The 16,568-nt window shown below is 41.5% G+C and overlaps 1 protein-coding gene across 9 annotated transcripts in view; it reads right to left on the bottom strand.

Annotated features, from left to right (window-relative positions):
* PLCB4 (phospholipase C beta 4) overlaps nt 1-6,836 on the bottom strand; it is a 195,962-nt gene extending 189,126 nt beyond the window's left edge. For 4 of the 9 annotated variants that reach the window (XM_039359412.1, XM_039359415.1, XM_039359422.1 and 1 more), the window contains exon 1: nt 6,560-6,835. The gene's annotated coding sequence lies outside the window, so the exon portion shown is untranslated. Of the gene's footprint in view, nt 1-6,221; nt 6,466-6,559 lie in introns of those variants that run through there. The other 5 variants (XR_005558646.1, XR_005558647.1, XM_039359416.1 and 2 more) reach the window with 4 other exon arrangements.
* Between the last annotated feature and the right edge of the window lie 9,732 nt (nt 6,837-16,568).

Here is a 16,568-nt window from a genome sequence, read left to right on the forward strand (position 1 = left end):
TTGACTATAATTAAGTTTACAGCTAACCCTTAACCATGATTAAGTCCTTTGGGAAATACGAAAGGAAAGAAGAAATGATCACTTCATAGCGCACTTTCAATCTCTTAAACATTATGAAGAAATTAAGAACTTTACTTTTGTAGTAATCTAGTACTAAAAAAATTAAACAGAATGGGAAGTTATATGTACTTACTATATTGCAAAACTGACATTCATGTATCTTTAAATACCAATTACTAAGTGGAAACACCAGGGGAGAACACATTAAGGTTTGTCCTGGAAACATTGATGGATTACTATCAGAAAGAGGCTATTAGATCCATCTTAGCCTAATCAAGCTACATATCATCCAAGAAGAGGCTCTACTGCCTTTCTATTAATTTTTATGGCAATCAGCTTAGATTCTTAAGCTAAGTTAGAAATGTCAAAAGTAAGATTGATACACAACAGTTTCTATGCCATAATAGGGATACAGCAGAGACTGGCCAAAGTATATTCCTAAGCCATCTATTCATTTTATTTGAACTGGGTGCAAATAATGTTGTCACAACTGTGACTTTTATTTAGCTAATTATATCTCAATTATTTGCTAGATTTTAAAAAATGATTTATGAACCAAATGTCATAAAATTACCCAAGAAGTAATGGTGGTTAGTTATTAAATCTCCCCCTTTGTTTCTCTTTCCGATTATAATTGCTGGTTTACTGAGACCTTCCCCAATCTAGGGTTACTTATACAGCACATTATCAGAGGAATTCAAGAAGTTGTAGTCCAATTTAAAAAAAAAGGCCAACTTAAGGAGAGCCATTTTATTGCAAAGAATAACAATTTAATACTTTGTATTAAATTATTTTCCAATGCTTCCTTTTTCTGCTATTTATTGTAAGTATCAATAATAATGGAGGATCCACTTGACACATTTATAACAGATGTCCATCTATCCTTCAAAGATGACCACATGCAGAAGATTAATGAAATTATTATCAAGCAACCAGCAGAAATTCCTCAGTCAGCAGCCCCTTGTCTATTTAACATAGTAATTCCTAACCACAACTGTAGCCATAGATCCCACTTCCCATTTTTTTCTGACCCAACAACCACTTATCAAGAAACAGCAGGGACAAGATGCATGCAGAAGCAAGCATCTAATCTGAATAAGTTTATAAAACCTCGTTTGGAATTAAGAAAATAGGTCTTTGGAAATATTTTCGTGTGTGTGTGTGTGTGTGTGTGTGTGTGTGTGTGTGTGTGTGTGTAGAGAGAGAGAGAGAGGGAGAGAGGGAGAGAGAGAGAGAAAGAGATATTGATATGTATGTATGTATTTATTTATTTATTTATTTTACTGCCCATCTGACTGATGCAACTTGCAATGCCAATAAAAAGGGTAGAAAAGATCAGACAAAGCGATTAAAATTAAGATTTAAATAGATATAAACCAAGAGGATAGGTGATCTTCTCCGCAATGTATCTATTGGGAGCCCATGCCAGCCGTCAGAGCCAAGTTTTCAGGCTCTTCCAAAAGGCCAGGAATATATGTGTGTGTGGGGGTGTGTGGACCTCACCTCCAGTGGGAGAATATTCCAAAGAGTGAGGGGCCACAGCAGAAAAGACTCTTCTAAAAAGCAACCTAATAAAGATCTCAACATTTTCACCATCTCTGGAATGTTGGCTAACAACTAGAGAAAGAATCTAAAGCCAAAATGGAAGAGAACTTTCTTAAGAGAAGTTACCTTCATATATACTAAAAGCTCAGTTCTTCAGGCACCCGGCCTCTATACCTAAACCAGTACAATCCATACTCAAAAGGCTTGGAAGAATGCTGAACACTGTAAAACTCTGAAAACTGAAAAGTGCATAAACTCTTCAGAAAAAATAAAATCTAATCAGGCTAAGGTGGGAAGGAGGAAGCAAGAAGCCCAAGTGAATAGAATAGACCAAATACGGGGAAAACAGTACAGCATTTTCTTGAAGTTACTCCTTGTTTAATATCTGTAGGTGTTTTACAAACAAACGTTATGGATTATATTCTAAAAGGCGTAACTCAAAACAAAAATCAAATAAAACCAAAATATACTGAGAAAAATCACCAGAACAATAGCTAGAATACCTAAGAGTAAGAAACAAAGTTTTAAATTAACCCAGTGAAACACATTTTGCGTCCCTTGTGAAAAGAAAACCTAGGGAAATGTAAACCCTGATTCAAAGTGACAAGCATTCCAAATATTGTTCCAAACCATCAGTCTTTCAAGCTGATGCCAAGAAAAAAAAAAGAACCTGCACCAAAACCAGTATGAATCTCTTCTTATATCCGGTAGGGTAGGGACTGAAGTAATTACAAATGAAGGCAAAATACATGTGTCCCGGGATAATGTTGCAGGATCCAATCTGGGTCCTTCACTGGGACCAGAGGTTTAGTCTTCTGAATTTTTGGAGTCATGCTGGAGCCCATCCTCAGGGAATTTCTCTCTCATTTGAATGTGAGGAGGGGCTCCAGCATGATTCCAAAAACTCGGAAGACTAAACCTCTGGTCCCAGTGACTGACCCAGACTGGATCCTGTAACTGAAGTAACTGATTATGAATCAGCTAATCAACATGTCTCAGACAGACACAGCACTCCGAAACAAAACATGGTCAGGCCAGGCTAGTAGGTGGGTGAGAGCTCTGCCAGAAACCTACTGTGGCCAAACTGAGAAGTCAAAAAGAACAATGGGAGAAGATAATGGCAACCCATCTTGTAGGGGAGTTGGGTGGCATTAAAAATTTAATAAATAAATAAAATGGCAATCAGCATGAAGTCACCAGACGGAGCTCAACTCACAGGTGATTTTACCTTTTTCATAAAATTGCAGCTTTCCCAATCTCCAGATGTATTGGACTACAATTCCCATCCCTTCCAACTACTCTGGCTACTGCAGTTTGCCTTGGACATGGCAGTACACATTCTTTAGCATCAAGATAGCCAGCTCCTCTGAACATGGAATATCAGAAACGTGAAATTCATAACCGTGTTCATCCATAATTATAAAAAAAATCCAGTGAATATAGTTATTTATATTTCCTGAAAGGTAGCTGCTGCATTTGTTATTTAAATTTACAGCCTGAGCTCTATTCAGTTACATCAACTGAAATATTTTCAAACAAACAACAAGTTTCCAGATTTTTCAGAACACGTCGTTAGGTAGGAGGTTAACTCAAAATAGGGAAATAAAGAAAGTTAAGGCTAGTGTGGTTCTGGGGTCCGATGTCCATGTGCCACAAACAGTTTTGTCATCACTCCAAAAAGATTCTTCTCCTTCTTGGTCTTCATTTCAAAGAGAGAGAAGGGGAATGTGTTAGTCTTGGGTGGTGACTAAACAGACTAGCAAAGGAAGCACAGGTGACCCTTATCTTCTTCTCTTTTTCCATAATGCAACTACACATTATCAGGGTCATTCATATTGTAGAAAAAAAAGGGATGGTCAGACTGAAGCCAGTGATTTCCTTTTCAATCACCCACTCATGCTGACTGTATTTCTGTTTGGAGTTTTTACGTTCTTACTGCTTAGTATAACTATATCGCTACTCTTACAGGACTAGAGAGCCATAGGTTTACTTAAACAAAAAAACATGCTATTTCTCTATATTTGGGGTGGTAAATGTGAGACAAGGAGCTATATTTCAAGACAGATCAGCTATTACTTAGACTCATATTCTCATGCCACGGCTAAACAGTTTAAAAATTAAGGTTTCCTAACCTGAAAAGGTGGGGGGAAAAGAAACTGTGTTTTAGAACAAAGCTTCTATGCGTGGGAGTGCAGCTGTAAAGCAAAGCACACTGTTATTCAAGCAGATAGGAAACCATACCTAATATCAAGTCCGGTTTGAAAATTGTTTTGACAGCCACTAGCACAGATCTATTTTACAGCACAGGTCTGATTTATAGGCAAAGACAAGGGCCACAAGACAAGCCAAACTCACAGGCTAAAGTGCATTTTACCACTGTTTTAGCATATGTAATCTAAACTGTACTTGCCATTATATTATTCTGAAATAAAATTTTGTTAGAAACAATGCAAATACTACCATTTATTATATTACCTCCTTCAGTTTACCCAAAAACTATTCATTCACATGCGGACTAAATCTTATTTGCAAGATATCTGTTTTGGATCATATGCCAACCTCTCCAACATTTGCCAAGATGCAAACAAAAGAAAGGCAGTTATGTAATCAGACTATATCTGGTTCCAAGGAAACAGTCAATTGTGCAAGGTATTTCAAAGTGGTCCACTGAAATGTGATGCCACATAATAACTTCTATTCAATCTTTGCTTATGTAACATTTATGACAAGGCTATGTTTTGCTCTTTACAGACCTTCATTTATTTGGCATACATCAACAAATGGCAAAGCTACAATGTACTGTTAAAAAGTAAAGGCTTTTAAAATTCATGCTAGATTTCTGATGCCATCAGGGACTCGTCCAGATAGCTTTCTTGGCAGCAGTGCAAAAAGTGCAATAGTTTGTTATTCAATTAGAAATCTTTGGAAATGGACCATAGGTCTATACTAATTATAAGAAGATAGCCATGGTGATCCATGGTGGCAAAAAAAAAAAAAAAAATCAGGATTCCAAAATAAAACTAATTTTATTAAAAGGCATATGCTTTCATGAAGCATTCTTTGCATCGGATTCTGCAGCTCATAAAAGTGTATACCTTTTAATAAAATTTCTTAGTCAGAAAAGTTGCTACCAGATTCCTGACAGCTTAAACCAAAGCATCCTATCACAGAATCCCATATTCTTTATAGGGAACATGGTATTTGTTTCCCAAGTTGAACCACTGTTTTTCCTACACAGATACTCTCTTCAAGTATCATCATTCATGCATCCAATTCCTAATTCGTAAGTGACAAATCTGAGCTTTTGTGGCACACCCCACTTGTGACATGTTTCTCCTATAAGGACTCACTCTTTTATTCCTATACAATTTAACTCAGTCACAAACTCACTTATAATACTAAGGAATGCATGAGAGAGAATGTCATTGTGACAAGTGTCCTACTGCTAGGGTGATTAAATGCATGTTTGCATTTAAATATATGGACACACTTTTCCAGAATTACTTGAGGACACCACCCCAATGGTGACTCTGGCCCAATCTCTCTCAGAGGGCCTGCCTACCTCACAAGGTTGCTGTGGGAACCAAATAAATACATCACTTTAATCTCCCAGAGAAAAAAAGTGGGATAAAAATGTGATAAATTATATACACAATGTCATTTTTTCTGCTGTATGCTCTCTCCTCCTGCAAGTTATATTACTAATTGATCGCAATGGTTCGAATGATAGCCCCATACATCAGTACACACACTTTTCTTAGTAGCTCCGAAAGATTGCTATCTTGGCCAAAAGTACTACTTCATCCATGAAGAACAATAACAATGCAGGAAAGCAACCAAGAAGATAAACAACAGCACAAAAGGAGGCAGTGCCCAGCATTTCACTTTTGAAGAAAATCAACAGTGCATTCAAGAGCACCTGGCAAGAGTCACCAAATGCCAATCCGGATTAAGAATCCGGCTTCTTTCTGCACGCAAAGGCTTCACGAATCATTTCGTTTACCAAACACATCGTCCCAGATCAATACGCTCGATGCCATCTCTGGGGGAAAAAAAAAACCTTCACCGGGAAAGTTTAATGGGCAATTCTCGGAAGATCCCGAATCCCTGGGAGACGGGGGGGGGGAGGAGAAGAGAGGGGCTGGGAAGGAGGCTGCAGGTCACCCACCTTTTTTTATAACACACACACCCCAAGCTTCTAAAACTAAAGTAAGACTTGAGCCACAAGAACCGCGTTTCTTAGCTCAGCTCCCGGCGCTGACATTTCATCCCGGATACACAATGCAAAGAAAAAGGTGACTTGCTCGGCGAGCAATCAACAATAAAAAGGAGAGAGGAGGAGAAAGGCTTGGCGCTTCGCTTCTGGAGAGACCTGCCACGACGCCACTTTATAAAGCAGGAGCAAACAAATCCAAAAAGTGCACAAAGCTAAGGCCGGGGGGGGGGGGAAGGGCCACCGAAGCCAAGCCACCGAAGGGCTTTCAGCTAACAAGGTCTCGGTCAGTAGCAGCAGCAGCAGCGCCTTTTCGGAAGGGCGGCCAGGAATAAATAAACCGTTCGCTCCTTTTGCTTTCTTCCAAACCGGCGCTTCGGACGCGCTTCCCAGGCGGGCTTACCAGGCAGCAAGTGCTTCGGTCCCCGCGGGATTTCCCTCTTAGGAGAGGGGCGCTGAGAAGGGGCTGCTCGGGGAGGACAGGAGAGGCGGACGCGGCCCTGTGGACTCTCCCGCCCCCCCCCTCCGGCGCCCGGGAATCGCCGCTCCTGTCCAAGCAAGACACCGCGTCGCCTCGCCGGGAGCCCAGGGCCACTCGGTCGCCCTGCCCGCCTACCCGCCCGAGCTCGGGAAAGGCAGCCCTCAGCTCGCAGCAGCGTCCCCAGCACCGCATTCCCCCCCCCTCCTCCTTCCACCTCTTCCCCGCCTCCTTTTGTCAGCGCTCCCACCACAGGGTCTTACATCAGCTGTCGCCGGACGGTGCCGGGAAGGAGGGGAGAGAGCGAGAGGAGAAAGCCCCGCCGCCGTTGCCGTTAAGCGCTCCTGGGCACCAGATGATTTGGGAAGGCGCCAAGTCGGGGGGGGGGGAAAGGGGACGCCTCCCCCGTCCTCCCCCACCTCCTCGCCCAGTTCCAGACCAGCCTTCAGCTGCCGGCGAGCGTCTTTTCTATTGGCAGCCGCCGCGTGAGTTGCTACTCCTGGTTCGCGGGCTAAGGCAGCTCCAAAAGGCGGCGCGTTTCTCGGCGGCGCGCGCGGGCGCGGCCCCGTGTCCGTGGGGGAGCGCGCTCGCCGCCAGCCGCGAGGCTCGGCGGAGCTGTCCGCGGGTTCGCGCGCACCATCCGGGAAGACAGCGGCGGTAGCGGCAACGGCGGCGGCAGCAGGCAGAGCAAAAAGGGAGCGTTAGCCAGCGCCGCATATTCCGCACGGCCACTACAAGACGGTGGCGGAGGTCAAGCGGCTGACGATGGGGACGATGGGAACCATATCGTAGTTCTCTGAACAATGCATCGGGAGGATGGCAGTGCGAAGGGGGGGGGGTACATGGAGGTATTGTCTTCTAGGCCAAGCAGTCATTGAAGCTGGCCAGCAGGTGCCTCGTTCTTGAGGGCGCACAAATGGTGCCGGAGCAGGTGCAGGCCGGCGGAAAGCCACAGACTTCCGAAATCAGAGCCGGGAAAGCGATGGAAAAGAGGACCTGAACTCAATGGGAATTGCCCCAAGGAAAGTGTAGACCAAATCACTGACATTATAGCAAGACTAGGCCAAATTCTGCACCATACAGAAACACCCAAGAGGAATGAAAGCAGCCAACGTCTATCTTAAGCTCCTGCTGTTTCTCTATTTGGTCTCATAACTTGAAACCCTGACATGGGCTAAAGCAGCGTGCAGAGAGAGCAAAGCTTCAATTACATGGGCTTTTAAGAATTAGAATGCAAATGATCTTGAAAACTGGAGGACAAATGGTGACCGAAAAAGAAAACATTTGCCCAAAAGCAAAGGGATATCAAAGGGGTTTGCCTGCTTATTATGGAGATTGATTGCCTCTTCTAATCATGTTCTCATAACAACTTGCGTGGTTTCCAAACATAATGTGAAATCAATTATACCAAATTTATAAAAGCAGTTCAAAATAGTCAAATGAAAATGAAAAATGTACTAGCCTTTGAATAAGCTAGAAATCAAAGGTGAGACAAGACTGAACAATAGTATTCTATATGCTCTGGGTTTAATTCATTAATTAAAAATTGAATAAATATAAATGCAATGAATTGTAATATTAGTACTAGTAATAATAGGCATTTTGAGTCCAAAGCAACTGGAGTACCAGTTGAACACATCACTGTCCATCAACTGCAAAAAACAGCTTTACTCGGAACACCTAACATCCTGTGAGGATACCTTTAACACCTTCAAACAACATGTGTCTATCCCAGATCCTTTGAAAAAACTCGATAGGTAGATAAAAGTGTCAAATGCAGCCTAAACTGCCTGCTATGGACCATACTAATGAAGTAGAAAAGTTTAACACAATTTCAGTTGGTGAATATTCTGACATTTTAGTAATAACTTTTACATATCTATTATAATACTTCTGTTTAGTTGGTTTTTTTCAATGTTTTCTGTTTGCATTTCTCTTCTTTCTGTTCTTCTTTCCCCCTTTTAATTTACATTGTAGGTATATCCATCTATATCGTATAGAACAGTGGTGGGCACGCGTACCATTGCCCCAGTCCTAGGTCTTCAGCTGGGTTTGATAAAACCTTTTCGCTTTAGGCCTCTGCCGCCGGTAATATAAAGCCTCTTAAAATACAATGCCAAAAATAAATTTTAATTATTAACATTTTTAAAGGTCAGTTAAAATAACTCAATAATTGAGTTAAAGAAAGTAACGGGTGAATAAATGCCATTCTCCCCACCAGATCAAGTGATATCAAAGGAAGTAATTTCACTATCAGGACATGTGCTTTTCCTTAGTACCACCTCTTTCCCATGCGTATCCAAACGAACTAGGAAAAAAACTCTATTAAATATTTTAGTTTACTGAGGAGTTCATGACATATGGAGATAGAGGACTTCAGATGAGCAGAAGGTATAATAGCATGTGGAAAAGACCTTGGGAGACTGAGCCAACAGACACTGCCAAGGGAATGGTCAGCTAGAGACAGCTGGATAGTGTTGTGATTCCTCGCCAGCCAGTGGATCCGGCAGCTGAGTCTGAGGAATCAGATGAGGAGGAGGGGGCCTGGAATGACATCAGAGTCAGGAAGGCTCTGAGGAGCTCCAAGACTTACAGTCGGACAAGGAGCCTGGCCCCTCAACTCGCACTCAGGCTGAGACACAGCTGTGCTGGGAGCCTGAGTTGAACAGTGATGAAGAATAGTTGGGAAAAATCCAGGATGCATGAAAGTGCAGGCAAGAGAAGCGAGTAGGACAGAGGAATGCAATGGGGCGGCTCCAAAGGCCAAGAAGAAGGCATTAGGAAGCCACCGCTTGGCTGAATTATAAAAGGGAAGGTATGGGAGGTGCTGGTTGCCAAAGGCAACTGTTCGTGTTGAGGATTGAGTTTCTGTGGACTGTGTTTGTTTGCCTTGGACATTGACTCAGGTCTGTAAGAATAAAAGGGGTTGGTTTTTTCTTGCAGTTCCTGCCTGTTTCTAGGAAGAGGGCTTTCTCATTGTGAGCATAACAAGGACTCACGTAGGCTGGGACAGAACAGATAGTGGGTGGGGCAAGAGGTTCAGAAGAGATCCTCTCTAGATTTTCACGATATAAAGAGAAATGGGAGGAGGGGTGGATTATACTTTCAGACCCGCAAGATTGATAGCAATAGTACTTAAGACTTATATACCACTTCCCAGTGCTTTACAGCTCACTGTAAGCAATTTACAGAGTCAGCCTATTGCCCCCAACAGTCAACTTTCAGTCAGTGAGAATCAAACTCCTGGCAGTCGGCAGAATTCACCTGCAATACTGCCTTCTAACCAGTGCACCACCATGGTTCTTGATGTCAGCCTTGCCAGATAAACCAGATAGGAATCAGAATCAGATGAGCTAATTTATTGTAAAGCTACATAAATAGAATTTTGCAAGATTAGCCCGAACACCCGGGGGCTTTGTTGCCCAGAATGCCATTCCTGGCATTATTCATTAGTCTTGATTAAGATGCAAACAGGTAGCATTCCTTCATTGGAGATACTTGCCCCATTGTGGAAACACCAAGGTCACTTAGACCAGGGGTCCCCAACCTCCGGTCCGTGGACCAGTACCAGTCCGTGGCAAGCCAGCAACCAGTCCACACAAATAAGCAAAGCCCGATCGGCCAAATGTAGACAGCACACAAAAACCACACACCCTCTGGTCCGCAGAAAAAGTTCTCTCCACAGAACCGGTCTCTGGTGCCCAAAAGGTTGGGGACCTCTGACTTATCAAGATAGCTCAAAATAAAGTAAACTGATTTTCTATCTGAAATACCTTGGCCCAAATTCCTTTTCTTTTGCTTTAGGGAGAAATATAGCAGGAACTATAGGTAGTCCTCGACCCACATCAGTTTATTTAGTGACTGGTCAAAGTTACATGGCACTGAAAAAAGTGACTATGGCCATTTTTCACACAACCTTTCCAGCATTCCCATGCTCATGTGATCAAAATTCGATGCTTGGCGGCTGGCTCATACTTAACGACTGTTGCTGCATCCCAAGGTCATGTGATCTTTTGTGATATTCTAGCAGGGAAAGTCAATGGGGGAAGCCAGATTCACTTAATAACCAGGTTACCAACTTATCAACTACATTGATTAACTTAACTGTGGCAAGAAAGGTCAAAAAATGGGGCAAAACTCACTTAAGAAATGTCTCACTTAAGAACAGAAATTTTGGGCTCAATTGTGGTCATAAATTGAGGACTACCTGAGTCAAAAGTTATTTATCCTACCTTAGACAGTGCTGATGAAATCAGAAGCCTAATTTTTCATTATTTCAAAAAACCCAATACCTGACATTTGCCAGACTCCAATCTTCATCCAAATGTACTGCAATCTCTTTTTGAGTCTCATGGAGTTTGGGAAGCCATAGAACATTCTAGAAAATGAGGCCCAAAGATCCTCCAAGGCAGCTGAGTTTTTCAGTTAATTAAAATTAATCAATTAAGCATAATAATACAACACTAACTGGAGATTGGACTATTTGAAAAAATACCAGCCTTAGTGTCATTCTGCCTAAATCTTTGACTGAACTCAGATGTCCCACTTTTCAAGACTCTGCAGACAACCTCTCAAAAGATCAGAATGAGCCATGAAGCTGAGGCAACTTCTTGAATGAATGCCTAGCATCTCATTCAAAGATAAAGCTCTTAAATGCTTAATTTTCCCAGTCCTGTGGGTTGATGTCTACACATCCATCTTTTCAAACATGATGCATAGATGGTTCTGTTCCAGTGCTTTTGGCAACACTTTATTAAAATTCTTCCTATGTACCATTTTGATAGTTACACTTTCCTACACGCTTGCATTACTTGAGTTGTTACGATCATCACTCACTAGTGTTGTAATTTATCACCTGATCCTATGTTTATATGGACATAAGCATGAATAGGATGTACTATTGAAATCAGTGTACTTGAGATGTAATTAGATAAATTTGTTTGAATGCAGACCAAAGTATATAGAGTTCATGCCTGTCTCCTTGTCAGAGTAACCAAAGCTATGCCAAATGAATGGTCTTCCACTGAACATATACACTCCTAGCATAGGCTGAAGGCTGCACTGTACTGTATATTGGGACACCAGATGTGTGAAAGAAACATGCCGGTTCCTAAGTAAGTGCTATGGCAGCATATCATAAAGTCTGCCACTTAATTGGGAAGCTGGAATAAATTCTTTAAATTGCTTTCCATCACTTTGGTTTCAAAGTAATCTTATGTCAGTGGAAACACCCTGGGGCTGAAGGTTTAGAGATTGTATTTATACCTCTAACCTACTTTTTCATTCCGGGTATATTCAATTGTTTGTTTTACAGGGCTTATAGTTTGCTCCAACGTGATCAGACTCAGCAGCTTACAATTTTTACTTCTGTAACTCAGATTGAAACAGAAGATTAAATACAATATCTCTATAATTCTGAAGAATCACATTGTTACCATAAGAAGTACACCACAACCAACCTACTAACCAGGTGGTATGTATTCCAGAGTTCTGAAGAAGCTGGCAGATGTGATCTCGTAACCACCAATCTATATCTTTCAAAGATCCTGGAGTATGGAGACATTACCAGAGGACTGGAAAAGAGATGATGTGGTTCCTGTCTAAAGAAAAGAAAAAAGAAAAGATAATGCAACCAGCAAACTACAGATGAAGCAATAACTGGGAAGATCTTGAAAAAGATCATCAAGCAACAAGATCTGCTAGAAACAAGCAAGGCTATTATTGGAAACCAACGTGGGCTTGTCAAGAGCAGATCATGTCAGATCAATGCCTTATTCCATTGTTTGATAAAGTGACTAAATTGGACAAGTGAAATGCTGTGGATATAGTATACCTGGACTTCAGTAAGGCAACTGACAAAGTAGATCTCATCACCTACTTCTTGGTAAGATATAGTAGAAAAATGTGGAATAGACAGCATCACCACCAGATGGATTCGTAACTGGCTGACCAACCACACTCAATGTGTAATCCTCAGTGGAACTATATTTACATAAAGGGAAGCATACAGTGGTTCTGTCCTAGACCTAGTGGTCTTTGACAGCTTCATAAATGATTTAGATGAGGGGATAGAATAGGAATTCATCAAATTTTCAGACAATACCAAGCTGAACGGAATGGCCAGCACTTTAGAAAACAGGCTCAAGATCCTTCCGGATCTCGAAAGACTTGATCACTGGGCCCTATCCAACAAAATGTACTTGAGTGGTGAGAAAAGTAAGATTTTACACTCAGGCAAGAAAAAACCAAAGGCACAGGTATAGAATCAGTAGGACATGGCTCAATAACATTAACAGTGAGAGGGATCTTGGAGTCCTAGTGAACAACCACTTAAATATGAGCCAGCAGTGTGCTGTAGCTGCTAAAAAAATTAATGCAATCCTAGGCTGCATCAACCGAGGGATAGTATCAAGGTCACATAAAGTTTGAGTACCAATTTACTGTATACTACCTTGGTAAGACCCAATTTGGAATATTGTTAACCTATTTTCCAAAGCATCTGAGGGCAGGACAAGAAATAACAGATGGAAGCTTATGAAGGAAAGATACAACCTACTGTAGAACTAAGACGAAATTTCCTGGCAGTGAAAACCATCAGTGAAACAGCTTGCCTCCAGAAGTTGTGGGTGCACCATCACTGGAGGTTTTAAAAAATAAATTGGACAGCCACTTTTTCAGAATGGTAAGGTCTCCTGCCTAAGCATGGGGTTGGACAAGAAGACCTCCACTTGCTCTTCCAACTTTGTTTCTCTGTATTCTAAAATGGATTTGTCCATTTTATTCTTGAAAAATAAGCTTTTAACTGGATGCACTTAAGTAGCCACTATGCTACATTTTCTGTGATGTGATCTTGAAAAGCAAAATATCACAAGCTCAAATGAAGAATTCCCAAAACTACATTCCAATTGTTCATTTACCACAGGTTGTAAATGGCAGTGGAAAATTAATCTGGCATGATTCCTGATGGGAAACCAGTTTTTATGAAATAAATTAGCTGTGATGTAGCTTAATGATACAGTGCTATATTTTTTTTTCATATTTTCCCTTCCACGTCAGTCCTTTACTCCTCTGAATTGCTTTATTCACAAGCAATCCAGCTTGACCTTGGTATCCAGAGAGCTTTGCTGATGTAATCACTTTGCAAATGAATATGATTTCCACTGAAAGAAGTGTGTAAAAATAGCTATCCTGATAATCATCTAAACCATTTAAGTAACTAGATACTATTTCACACCACACTGAGAGATGAAGGACTGCACCCTTTTCCTATAGTACAACACTAAGCCAATGTACCCTTGTTAATGCCCTGAGCCTTGCATTAATTGTGTCTTTATTTCTCTTTTCTCAGCAAAAATGCAGACGTGCTTCCATGGAGTAGAATAGTAATTTTCTATAAACAGTATTCCTCAATAGCATCAGAGGCGTGGTGGTGCAGTGGTTAGAATGCAGAATTGCAGGCTACTTCTGCTGACTGCCAGCTGCCAGCAGTTTGGCAGTTCAATTCTCACCGGCTCAAGGTTGACTCAGCCTACCATCCTTCCGAGGTTGATAAAACGAGGACCCAGATTGTTGGGGGCAATAGGCTGACTCTGTAAACCACTTAGAGAGGGCTGTAAAGCACTATGAAGCGGTATATAAGTCTAAGTTCTATTGCTTTCAGATAATGGGTCTATTAATTCTGTTGATGACCAGCAAGTTTATCAAGAAATCTTCCCTTGAGTATTTGAAACATCTAATTCTTGTTTCTCAATAAATAAACCTGAACCCACACAATAGCTTCAACGCATGGCTAACAATAAGGGTTAAAGTCCAAGAAAGCTATTTAAATCTTTGTTTGATATTGCTCATGAAATTCATGTAGAATATGCACATTGCTTTTAAAGAAGAAACTTGATAAGGAGGTAGCAAGTTACCAGGCTAGAGAGAAGAATTGTGTCAATACAGGTCAGGTTCCAGTCAATGAACCTGGAAAGGCAGGAAGAAAATGCCTAGAATTTAAAACTTGAAGCATAGACCTGTATGCATAATGCTTTGACTTCTACCTATAGCAGTGGCAAATGGGTATATGACTTCATTCTTGTCTAATCTAGCTAAATGATTTCTCAGAGCTAAGTATGCTAATTTTTTTAATGAGGTGCTCTAGAGAACCAAGATGTACAGCCTAGCCTCATGTCGACAAAATGGATGCTTACTTGGGATGAGATAGAAGTGTTCTTGCTTAGCCAAAAGGCTAACTGTCTTCAGTGAGGAAAAGGCACAACACAAATCTAATACATAAGCATTTCCAAATCTTGCTTAACTATGTTAACATTAGGACTCAGCTTGCAATCCATCCCTAGATTTTACTCTTTAGGTCAGGCCGGGCCGGGCCAGAAATCGGGTTGTGCAAATGAGTGAAGCCCCATTCGCGCATGCGTGGGATACAGGCAGTGCGTGAAACCATGCCCCCTTTGGTCAGCGAAAAAAACCTCTCCATGGAACCTATCCCTGGTGCCTAAAAGATTGGGACGTTGCTTTAGGTGACACACAAGAGATGTTGGTATCTGCTGAATAGAATTGTTAATAATGTATAGCCAACACTAACTTCTGAGAAGCTGCATGTCATATTGCCTCAAGGTCTACTCTGTTAGAAAGGAAGCAGCCCTACCTAGAAGTTAAGAGAAAAAGAAACGTATACCCTAGCTTACTGCTCTGTGTATGCCTAGCTTAGTGCTCTGTATATGTATGAATGTATGTCCATATGTATATATGAAAACTATATAGAGTCGTATGTCAGAAACCCTTTCAGCTCTTTTTATTTGTATGGGTGTGTACACTATTAGATTCCAATTCCACCTCTTCTCCAGGAACTCAAGGCAAGATATGCAATATTAATTTTTTTCCCTACAACCGTAGCCCAGTGGAATGCATTGGGCTCAGAGAGAGTGTCAGGCCCAAAGTCACCCATTCAGTTTCAGTGCCTGAAGTTAGGTTTAAATCTGAGTTTCCACACTGCTGTTCCAACAACTTGAAGTATGGGTGCTAAGGCAATAGATGGGAGAAGTTAGCTTTCCAGAGGCCTCCTATTCCCATTCTTGTTCTTAAACTCCAGGAGCAAATATTGGGGAAAGGAGGCGAATCTTTTCATCTCTTCCCTTTCTTATACTCCCATGAATACATTGATTATACATTGATATAGCTCTGCTGCTGAAACATTTACAACCCTATCTCCGCGCCTCAATAAATCTTGCTAAAGAGAACTCTGTGGAAATCATCTTGGAAAAGAATCACTTTCAGCTGAAAGCAGCTGTGAAAGAGGCTGGCAGCTGGTTTTTATTGAGCATATTTTCTGGCCCCATTAACCCAGTGTGACCCCTGCTCCCTGAACATTTGCTTTATGGCAGATGAGCAAATACAAAAGGACTGAATACTTCAAAGTAAATATTACATTAGGAGCATGTGAGACACCCATATTTCATTTCAATGAGGAGCAGAGCACCAGGAGATGACATAATTTGCTTTGTTGAGATATGGAAGCAACATGATTTGGTAGTGAGATCCTTCACTTTACAGGTAGTCCTTGTTTAGAAACGGCCTCATGCAATGATCGCTCGCAGTTATGATAACAATGAAAAGAGAACTTTGATTCCTCGTATTGATGGCCTTGTAAGTCTGTAAACCGAAGGAAAGCTGGAGGAAGATCATAAGCACAGTTGCAGTTTCACTTAGGGATCATTTAATGACAGAGTTGCTGGTTACAGTTGTGGCCAGCAAAGAAGGATTGCCTGTACTTGGAAGCATCACCCAGCAGTTCCAAGAGCTAGTAAGGGCTTCTGCCCATATATTGTGCACTGGCCAAAGCCTTTGGTGATTCCTGTGAGTGAGTGGAAGAGCTGGAGGAGTTATGTTTTCACACTGGAACGCCAACCAAAACCTCAAAGTAAGAAACACGCTGTCAATGTTGAAATGCGAAGAGGCCGGCTAACTTCTATTGCTACTCAACTTACCATAGAAACGGGGGAGGGGTAGAAAGCGTGGGGAAGAAACGAGATTCTAAGAAGCTGTCCACGGACTGTGAAAGCCTACAAGAATGCCAAGATCACTAACGCAGGTGTCTGACAGAGAAGTGGACCGTCCTCATAACCAACCAAAGATATATGATTGGGCAACATGAACACCCAGTTGGGGGCGGGGGTAAAGGAAGTTATTGTTAACTAGACAAAATTTCATGCGGGAAAACCAGAGCTAGTTTTGCTTCTTCAGTTCCGAGATGTGTACTTAATGAAACTTTAT

Source organism: Crotalus tigris, unplaced genomic scaffold (assembly GCF_016545835.1).
Source record: "Crotalus tigris isolate CLP2741 ecotype Arizona unplaced genomic scaffold, ASM1654583v1 scf7180000019070.2622420, whole genome shotgun sequence".
Lineage (NCBI taxonomy): Eukaryota > Metazoa > Chordata > Lepidosauria > Squamata > Viperidae > Crotalus > Crotalus tigris.